Raw genomic sequence first — 10,589 nt, 5'->3', positions numbered from 1 at the left:
AAGAAGAGCCCAGCTGTGAGATTAATCTCATTGCTTTTCTGTCTTTCTTCCTGTCTCCTTTTTGAAATGTTTTCTCCTTATAAAGTTCCTGTTGCCACTATAACCCAGATTTCTTGCCATCTTGATTAATGCCGCAAACTGTGTAGTGTTGAAGAGATGGACCATTTCTACACGGCTGAGGCAAAGCTTGAGGCAAACTTCTTTGTCTGGACCTGCAACTATACAAAGCGTAGAGGAGGCTGCCAAAAATTCTTATCATCAGATCATGATCCCATCCCGAAGAAAAACAGACATTGCAGCTTTGATGCTAGTCAACCACGATCAAAGTTGTGACAGATGCACTTGTGTGTTTACTGAAATGTTTAGTTGCATTTTCTTTTATGACTTTGAACCAAAGTAAACACAAAAGCTAACAAACTGAACGGTAAAATAGCAATTCCTGAACTTTCTCCAGGTACAACAATTACATACCTGCTGCCGGCTTCTCTGAAGGAATGGCACAAAATGTAAACACACACAACAGAAACTGATAACAGCAGCAAACAGTTTCAGCTGCCGCCGAAAGAGACTTTGGATGTTTCAGGCGAGTGAGTGAAATGAATGTAGGCTGCACAGTGCAGTGGCTAAAGAACAATGGCTCTGCTGAAGCTTCGCGTTTTATATGAACGTCTTTCAAAACCTCTATCCCAACCTCCCTTGTGTGCATCGATGAGGATTCAAACCACAAATTTCAAATTTCGATCCATCACTACATCAGGCCTGTTGCTGCTGATTTTCAGTGATTCTCAACTCCAGGCCTCTTGCCCTGGTGTCCTGCAGATTTTAGATGTGTCCCTGATCCAACACACCTGATTAAAATGGCTGAATTACCTCCTCAGTATGCAGTCAAGTTCACCAGAGCCCTGCTAATGACTTCTATATTTGATTCAGGTGTGTTGGATCAGGGACGCATCTAAAACCTGCAGCCACGAGGCCTGGATTTGAGAATCACTGAGTTCAGTGGACTGGTTCTCATACAGCACTTTTCTGTACAACATGAAGACTCAAATCACTTTATGCAGCATGACTCACTCACACACATTCATACAAGCACTTTCTCTGTGTTAGTGCTTTCTAGCTAACATTCACTCAATTTAGACCAACCTGCAGGTTCAGTATTTAGCCCAGGAGCATTTTGGCATGCAGACTGGAGCATACAGGGATCAAACCACCGACCTTTCGATTAGCAGATGATCTGATCTACATCCCAAGCCACAGCCAGCCTCATTCTTGTATAATTTGGCATAACTCAGCCTTTTCTCCCCGTTTCCCTTCCATAAGAATGGCTTCTTGACAGCCGCCCTTCCACTGACACCATTTCTGATGAAGCTTCAGTGAGCAGTGGATGGATCAACTGGCCAGTTGCATTTCTCGGGTCCTGCATCATGGCTTTAATATACTGCAGTAGAGGCCTGCCACTCCTTCTAATGTTCTCCACTTGTCCACTTTCCTCATCTTTAAGGACACACTGCACACCATGCTGAGATTTGCCAAGTTTTCAGCTAATAGTTTTTTTCGGAATCACTTTGTTGGCATTTTTATTAGATTTAACTAAAGAAATAGGAGCACTATTTTTATGACACGCTGCTAGTAATAAAGTGCCTGAAGAAGCTATTTAAAATGGTTCCTTTGCTAAGTTGTCTGTTATGTGTAGACACAGCATTGGTTCATTCCCTTGAATTAGGTGCCTTTTTATATAAATATATTTTTATATAGTTGTGTTAAGTAGATTACAAAGAAAAACAATTTCTCTGAAAATGAATGAAAAAGCAAAGAGTCGGCTCGAGATTTTGCACAGCAGTGTTTTTCAGAAAAGATACAAATTACCCTCTGCTAGCAGCGAGGAAACAGGCTCAATAGCTTCTTTCTGATCCTCTTGACTCTTGCACCGTTGTCATTTATCAATTCGGAGATCATCGCCTCGGCTTCGTCTTTACGTTTGGGAGCAGAGTTGAAAGAAAGCATCCATACAGCAAGATCCTCAAATAGCTTTGACACACATCTCTTCTGAGTGTCACTATCTCTTTTCTTGCTTCTCCCTCTCGTCCCAAACACCAGAGACATAAGTAAAAAAAGAGATTAATCTTAATTTACATACATACATACTCATCACAGTGACATGTTCATACATCATTTTGTTTGTTTACTTGTTTTCCCTTTGTTCAACTGCTCTCTATTCTTGTAGTACAGGGGAGAGAAGTGAAGAGGATTTTGTTTGTATGGAAATGAGTTTGGTTTCCCTCTTGGGAAAGGCTCACATGGTTGAACTGTTTGATGCCTTCGTCCTCTGTGAATTGTTGGCATGCCATTTTTTTTTTGAGCAACATTGCACTCGGGTGAAGGGAGAGGAAGGGAGAGGAACCAGCCGCGTGATGTAAAGGCCGGTGTCAGATGTTGTTTTTAATGGGACCCCAAAGTGGTGCTGCAGTAGTTCAGTAGAAAGAAAATTGTTCCAGAACAGCATTTCTGAAAGCCGGGATTCCTGCAGTTGGCGCTTTGAGAAAAAAGACATCTCCACACCTGATGTCTCCAAAACTGGACAGCTCAGACCAGAACAATTAAGTGGAATAGGTAGGAAACCATAAAACATAGGAAAAATAGTTCATTTTGATTTTGTGTTGAACAGTCCCTTTGAAAAGTCAATGCTCTGTCTTATCGGATATAGATAAAGTCTCTTATGTCACTTGTTTCAGTCTTTCTCTCTTTTTATTTAGCCTTGAATTACTTGGACTAAGTTCCTGGTTTGTTTTTAAAAGTCCTGAAGCTTCAGACACTCACAACTGATTCTCAGGATTATATTCTTATAAGAAATTAGAAGAAATTAGTCACACCTGCCTGACAATCATCCACCGGCCTGTCGAGGTTGAACTAATCGGGGTGATAATCGGGGTGATAACGATGATGTTCAGTGGGGCTGTCTGACAACTTTCTTTGTGTGTGTGTGATTCTCAGAAAAAATCCACACTGACGCAAACATTTTTTTTTAAACAGTTTCAATATTTCACTGTTTACACATGACTGCTTACAAATAGTCCAAGCTTCTAACCAGTCTGCAGTCTAATTTCATAAAAAATATTTATTGAGGCCTCCTACAAAGTCAAGCTCAGCCGCAAAACCAGCAGATCTGGGTCCTGTATTGCAAAGCATGTTCCACATGTCCTGGGTTTCTTTTGCATTATTTAAACAGGATAAGTAGTCACACAAAGATAGTTATAGTTTAAGTTGGGGTTTCCCCTGTTTGTTCACGTGAAAATGGTGGTGTTGGTAGCATTTGACCAATCAGAATTATGGATAAGCAGAGTGGCTGAACCCTAAACTATGGGAAAAATAGGAAGAGGTTAAACATATAATACAGACTGAAAGCATAACGGCTTCTGCAGACAAAGCAGTGATATGAGAGGGAAAGCAGTGTAGAGTAGTTTGGTACTGACTGAGAGAGCGAGCACTTCAAGCACTTTGGTCAATTAGACTGGAAAAGAGCTACCATATCAATAAAGTTTAGCATATTTGAAGCCTGGAAAGAAAGCTGGCAAATATGAGTTAATAGACTTATCAAATCAAGACTCGATCATTAAGACACCGTTGAATCTAGTGGATTATAGAGAATTTCATTCAGTTGTTTAAAAGACAGTTTCTGTTTTTATTCCTTCAGCTGCAGCCTTACGGGTGTTTAGTGGTCTCAGAGAAAATAATACATTTAATAACTGAATTCAAATACAGGTTTAGACTATTTGCAAATGTAATATAAATCTTACACAACATTAAAATAGTTGTAAAATTGTTTGCAGCCAGCAGGAAAAAAAAAATCAAGCAATAAAGTTGTGTTCAAGGATCTATATTTATTGATACCTTTCTACACATCCAACACGCAGATCTTGTAAATACCTCACTATTTAAGGGCCTGTAGTCTGCCCATAGTTATGTATTTGCAAGATGTTTTGCAGCCCACTGCCACACCAGCTCCTCCTGCTGTATCCTCCTTTCATCAGTATTATGTCTGCTGTCACTGATGCCTGGCCTGTGCTGGAGTGTTGCTCTGATCCTTGCATCCTTACACTGGTTACCAGTCAGTTTTAGAATTGATTTTAAGGTTTTATTATTTGTTTTTAAGGCGTTGCATGGATTAGCACCTACCTACCTCTCTGATCTTATAAGCCTGCACACTCCCATCAGATCACTGAGGTCTGCTGAGCAAATGCTCTTAACTGTACCGAGGTCAAGATTAAAACATAGAGGTGATCGGGCTTTTGCAGTCGTTGCTCCGAAATTATGGAACAAGCTGCCCCTTCACATCAGGACCTCCCCTACAGTTGACATCTTTAAATCTCGTTTGAAAACCCATTTTTATTCTTTGGCTTTTAAATCAAAATGAGTACTGGACACATTACTGATGTTGTTTTCTTTTATTTTTATTTTTGTTTTTATAATTTTATGCTTCCTGTTTTAACTATCTCTTTTACATTGTGTTTTAAGTTATTTTATTTATCTTAAATGTACAGCACTTTGGTCAACTGCTGTTGTTTTTAAACGTGCTTTATAAATAAACTTGACTTGACTTGACTTGACTTGACCCTGTCTGCCTCCATCTTTAAATGTATGCACATAGAACAGGGCTCTTCAACTCCAGGCCTCGAGAGCCCCTGTCCTGCAGGTTTTAGATGTGTCCCTGATCCAACACACCTGAATCAAATGGCTGAATTACCTCCTCAGTATGCAGTCAAGTTCTCCAGAGTCCTGCTAATGACTTCTCTATTTGACTCAGGTGTGTTGAAGCAGAGACACATCTAAAACCTGCAGGACACCGGCTCTCGAGGCCTGGAGTTGAAGACCCCTGACATAGAAGGTGTGCTCTGCCTAACATACATCCATCCATCCATCCATCCATCCATCCATCCATCCATCCATATACTTGGCTGTATATTGTTGTGTGGATCCAAGCAGAACTGGCTTTGTCTCACTTTGACTGCTTGGTTCAGTTCATTTTGACGGCGGTCCCCTTGTACACTCAGAGTAAACAGGCCCGCGGTTATAAAGCTTTTACACGCCAATCCTGCCAAACATTCCCTTTATGTGCAAGTGCTGCAGGGCTCAGATGCATAATACATGAGCACTCAGTTAATCTATTGATCCAAAATATGTCTTCTCTCTTTCTCTGTCTCATTTACTATCTGTCTTTCTTTCATACTGTCATCCCCTCTGTTTGTGTCTTGCTCGCTGCTTTTCTCTCCCCCTTTTCTCTTCTGCCCTTTTTGATCAGCAGCCTGGTTTCAGCACGTGGATGGACAGAACAACAGATTAGAAGAGGAGATAAGAAAGAAGCATTCATTAAGAGGTGGAGATAATGAACCAGTGCTAGATGTGGTGAGACCAATCTCAGATGAAGATGAAAACAGCATAACTATCAGTGGAACAAATCCTAAGAAGGCATGAGCAGAGATAGTAGAATCAACCATCTCTTCTACAGGTTGGCGATCAAAACTTCGTCAGATTACACTGATAACCTGGCCCTGAAAAACTAGGCTGGCTGCAGGCTAGGAGATACTCAAGAGTTTCACTGTGCAACAAAAACTAAATTAATGCAGATGAGAGTCAAATGCACATGAAAAGTCTGCACGAAAATAGCAGCCAGACTCTAGTATTGCCAGTGGACTTAAGCATTGTGCCGCTGTTTCTTCCTCTGCTCTGAATTCACTCTGAACTGCCAGTCTACTTGCACTGCTCCACTGCACCCCTCAGCTTCCTGCTTTCCTGCCATACTCATCTCCACCCACACTCTCCGCTAACACCTGCAAATCACTCCAGCTGTCAAGCTGTGAAGATCTGACTCTTCCTTCTGGCCAGTTCGGTCACTGGACCACCTCTTCCTAAAGACTGCTTACCTGCTCCAGCCTTCACTCCTTGAGTTTTTGAAACAGCCCTTTACCTGAGTTTGTGTGCTGATTTTGGATCAAATTTTTGCAACATTAACAGTATTTGACAGTGGTTGCAAAACCATCACCAGGTATGGTCATATGCAAATTTTTTTGGCCACAGCAGCTTTATTGACAGTGTAGATATGACAAAGCCCATTAACTTCTCACTAGTGATCACAATTGATTACAGCTGGTAGTTTTTTTTTTTTTTACCAGCATAAAAAGGATTTGTTTGACAGTATTTACTGGATTGACCAATAGTCTGAACTGTTGATCTGATGACTCGGTGAAGATCTAAGATGGAGAATTGTAGGTTTGCACAATTAACATTAAGTTGGGAAGGTCTCTTGGGGCCATGTCTAAACTGATTCCAATAGTTCAAATAACTGTACATAAATATGAGTTATTTGGATGTGTCAGCACTTTGCCAGTGTCTAGAAAAAGACTCAAACTGTCACTGTCAGAAGAGAGGAAATTGGTTACGATGTTTAGAAACAACCCAGGAACCACCGAGGCTCAAGTCTGCTGTGAACAGGAAACTGATGGAACACCAGCATCACTCTCATCACATCTCCACGAACTGAGAAGGTGTTGACCAAAAAAGAAGCCCCCGCTCCAAAATCAACATCTTAAAGCTTGACTGAATTTGCAGATTCCCACATAGACGAACTAAAGGCATTCTGGAGACGGGTTTTGTGATCAGACAAGGTAAAAATGAAGTTATTTGACCAGAATGACAAGAGGTATGTTTGGAGGAGTAAAGGTGAAGCTTTCAAGCCTAAGAACACTGTAGCAGCTGTCAAACATGGTGGTGGTATCATCATGCTCTGGGTTTGTTTTGCTGCCAGTGGTACTGGAACATTGCACAAAGCAGGTGGAATAATGAAGAAGGAGAGCTACCTCCAATTTCTTCATTTTCAACTCAAATGCAACAGCTAGATGGTTGAAACTTGGATACAGTTCAGTGTTCCAACAATGATCCCAAACACCCATCAAAACTGGTTTAGGAATGGATAAAGCACACTAACATTGGCCTTCCCCAAGCTCAGCCTTCAGGCCTAAAGTCCACAAATTTGGACAAATCCACCAGTTTAAATAAACTCTACCAATTCTGCCAAGAAGAGTGGTCAAATATCCAGCCAGAGTTACACCAGACGCTTGTTTAACCAGTGTAACACTGTCACTTGCCTCCATGCTGCCTGCTAACCATTTACCTGTTTTCTGGTCTGTTTTGTGATGTCAAAACTTGTCTGATGGTAATAGAAAAGGAGTTGTAGAGGCTGCACACCCGTTTCAAAATCTTCTTTATATGTGCTATTTTTGGTGTTAAAAGCATAGTCTGGCTGATTTGTATGGGCTCATAGAGTGGAAACAAAGTACCCAGACTATTAAGGTTTCTAATTAAACAAAGTATAGTCTCCAAATATCCAGTTTTGTTCTGTTAGACACCTCTATGACTATATGTATTTATTCAAAACTCTGTGGTGCAGGAAAAATAAAAACTTCAAGCAAATGAATATGTTATGTCTGTTGTAGCTACAGAAGTCATGTAATATCTAGTCAGTTTCCTAAGAAAACTCGTGCACACAGACCATATAGTTTTAGATCATAATGTGGCTTTTAAGCTGCTTTAAAGTCTTGCTTTGTTTTTTTTAAAGCACTTTTTAGTATTATACAAATCTATCATCATGCTGCACAGCATGTGGCTTACCGGATACACATGCACCACTTTTGAGACTATATTCACATCACTTAAAACTAATTGAAGCAGAAGGACAAATTACCACTGCCTCTCAGTCTGTTTCCTTTAAGAAAGGAGAGTGATGAGAGGCAAAGCCCTTTTCTAAACCTGCAGGCGCAGGTAAAGTGTGGAGAATCTCTCCCCAAGCGAACCTACTAACCTTTTCTTCCAGCCTTGTGTCTTTAATTTGTACTGGCAGACAATGAAATATTTACAAGGAACCCTACAGGCAATTACATTAAAAGTGTGTGGTTAGACACCGCCTACCCTTTGGCGGGCCCCCTCGGTGAGAAGCTGGGAGACCGATTTGGTGAATCGTCGCAAAGTTTACAACGTCAGATTTTACTCACTATCAATAATTCAAAGCTAGAAGTAGCAGAAAGGGGGAGGAAAGGAGGACAAGAGTGAACAGAAAAGAAGGGAAGGAGAGGAGAGGAGGAGGCAAAGGCAGGAGGAGAGAACGATGTAAGGAGGTGTGTGTTCAGACTGTGGTGGATGCCGGCAGAAGGCTGCACTTTAGTGTCCATTTGCTAAATGTGGCAGAAATATACTGTGTGGCGGCCATGTTCTGTTCACTGAAAGCTTTGCCGGACGTTTGATCCCTCAGAGTCCCTCCTGCACTCTGAACACATGCATAACTGCACATAACATACACACATGGACATATTTGGTTAACATACAAAAATATGAACTGTCCATCTGTCTAAAATAGGCTTACAGAAATACCACTCATCTGGCAGACACACACATACGAACATACGCACACACAATATCCTGTAGTTGAACTTTATTGACCATTAAAGGTGCTCTAAAGACTAAATTTAAGTATTAACAGACACTTAGCAGCTACAAAAACATTCCTCAGAGATTTTGGTCCATCATTGACACGACAGCATCACACAGTTGGCACAAATTTGTCAGTTGCACATCCATGATGTGACTCTCCCACTACACAAGGTGCTCTATTGGATTGAGATGTGGTGACTCTGGGGGCCAAACACACAACCACATTCACACTTAGGAAATGTGGGTTAAGTGTCTTGCCCAGGGGCACAATGACAGCATGTGCACAGGCAGGGACTTGAGCCAGCAACCCCCCGGTTGTAAGGTGAGCACCCACCCACCTACCTACCTACCTTCCTACCTTTGCCCAGCCATCAGAAGATGGGTACACTGTAGTCGTTAAGTAATGAACATGGTCAGCAACAATGCTCAGATAGGCTGTGGCATTTAAACACTTGGCCCAAAGTGTACCAAGTAAATATCCCACCACCACCAGCCTGAAAAGTTGATACAAAGAGGAGAGATCCCTGTTTTCATGTTGTTTATGCAAAATTCTGACCGTACCAATCGATGTCACAGCAGAAATTGAGACTGATCCGATCAGGCAATTACAATCTTCTGCTGCTCAATTTTGGTGAACCTGTGTGAATTGTAGTCTCAGTTTCCTGTTCTTAGCTGACAGGATGGCATCCATTCAGAGATCCTCTTCTGCATACCTTGGTTCTAAGAAGTGGTTATTAAGTTACTGCTGCCTTCCTATCAGCATTGTGAGCTCCTCTAACATCAAGAAGGCATTTTCACCCAGACAACTGCTGCTCACTGGATATTTTCTCTTTCTCTGACCAATCATTCCAACATTGCATTTAATCTTCTATTAGACTCAACTGGCTTCTCTCAAAATGTAAAAGAGCCCAATCAACACTTTTATCACAATCTGAATCTTGTTCTGACATATGGCATAGAAACTGAACATTTAACAGTACTACCTGAAACCCCTCTATTGTCTGATTATTTCTTAAAAACAGTTAAATTGTAATTTAATTGTAATTTTTTTTTTTTTAAGTGGTATTGAGCACTTGGCCTGGTGGTTAGCACTGCTTCCTCACAGTAAGAAGGTCCTGGGTTTGAATCCACCTTGGCTGAGGCCTTTCTGTGTGGAGTTTGCATGTTGTCTGTGTGGGTTTGTTAGTGGGGTTAGGGCTAATTGGTGGTTCTAAAGTGCCCATAGGTGTGAATGGTTGTTTGTCTTTCCATGTTAGCCCTGCAACAGGCTGGTGACCTGTACAGTGTTTCATACTGTTGACCATAATATTTTGTTGCAGAGATTAGAGCATGCCATATGTATTAAAGGTACAGTGCTGTAGGGGTTTGAATCATATCAATCTAATAAGATCCTATTTTTTTCATGTAATGGGGGAGACATCTTCACATACTAAGGTTAATTATGGAGCTCCACAGAGTTCTGTGTTAGGACCAGTTTACATTATCCAAGCTTCCTTTAGGCAGTATTATTAGAAAGCATTTTCATTGCTTTGCAGATGATACCCAGCTTTATCTATCCATGAAGCCAGATGACGCACACCAATTAGTTAAACTGCAGGAATGTCTTAAAGGCATGAAGGCCTGGATGACCTCTGATTTCCTGCTTTGAAATTCAGACAAAACTCAAGTTACTGTACTCGGCCCCACAAACCTTAGAAACATGGTGTCTAACCAGATACTTACTCTGGATGGCATTACTTTGGCCTCCAGTGACACTGTGAGAAATCTTGGAGTCATTTTTGATCAGGATATGTCCTTCAATGCACATATTAAACAAATATGTAGGACTGCTTTTTTGCATTTGTGCAATAGTTCCAAAATCAGAAACGTCCTGTCTCAGAGTGATGCTGAAAAGCTAATTCATGCATTTATTACTTCTAGGCTGGACTATTGTAATTCATTATTATCAGGCTGTCCTAAAAGCTTCCTGAAAAGCCTTCAGCTGATCCAAAATGCTGCAGCTAGAGTACTGACAGGGACTAGAAAGAGAGAGCAGATTTCTCCCATATTGATTTCTCTTCATTGGCTCCTTGTTAAATCTAGAATAGAATTTAAAATCCTTCTCCTCACCT

The sequence above is a fragment of the Archocentrus centrarchus genome, chromosome 14 (assembly GCF_007364275.1).
Source record: "Archocentrus centrarchus isolate MPI-CPG fArcCen1 chromosome 14, fArcCen1, whole genome shotgun sequence".
NCBI lineage: Eukaryota > Metazoa > Chordata > Actinopteri > Cichliformes > Cichlidae > Archocentrus > Archocentrus centrarchus.
This window is presented reverse-complemented; position numbering follows the sequence as displayed.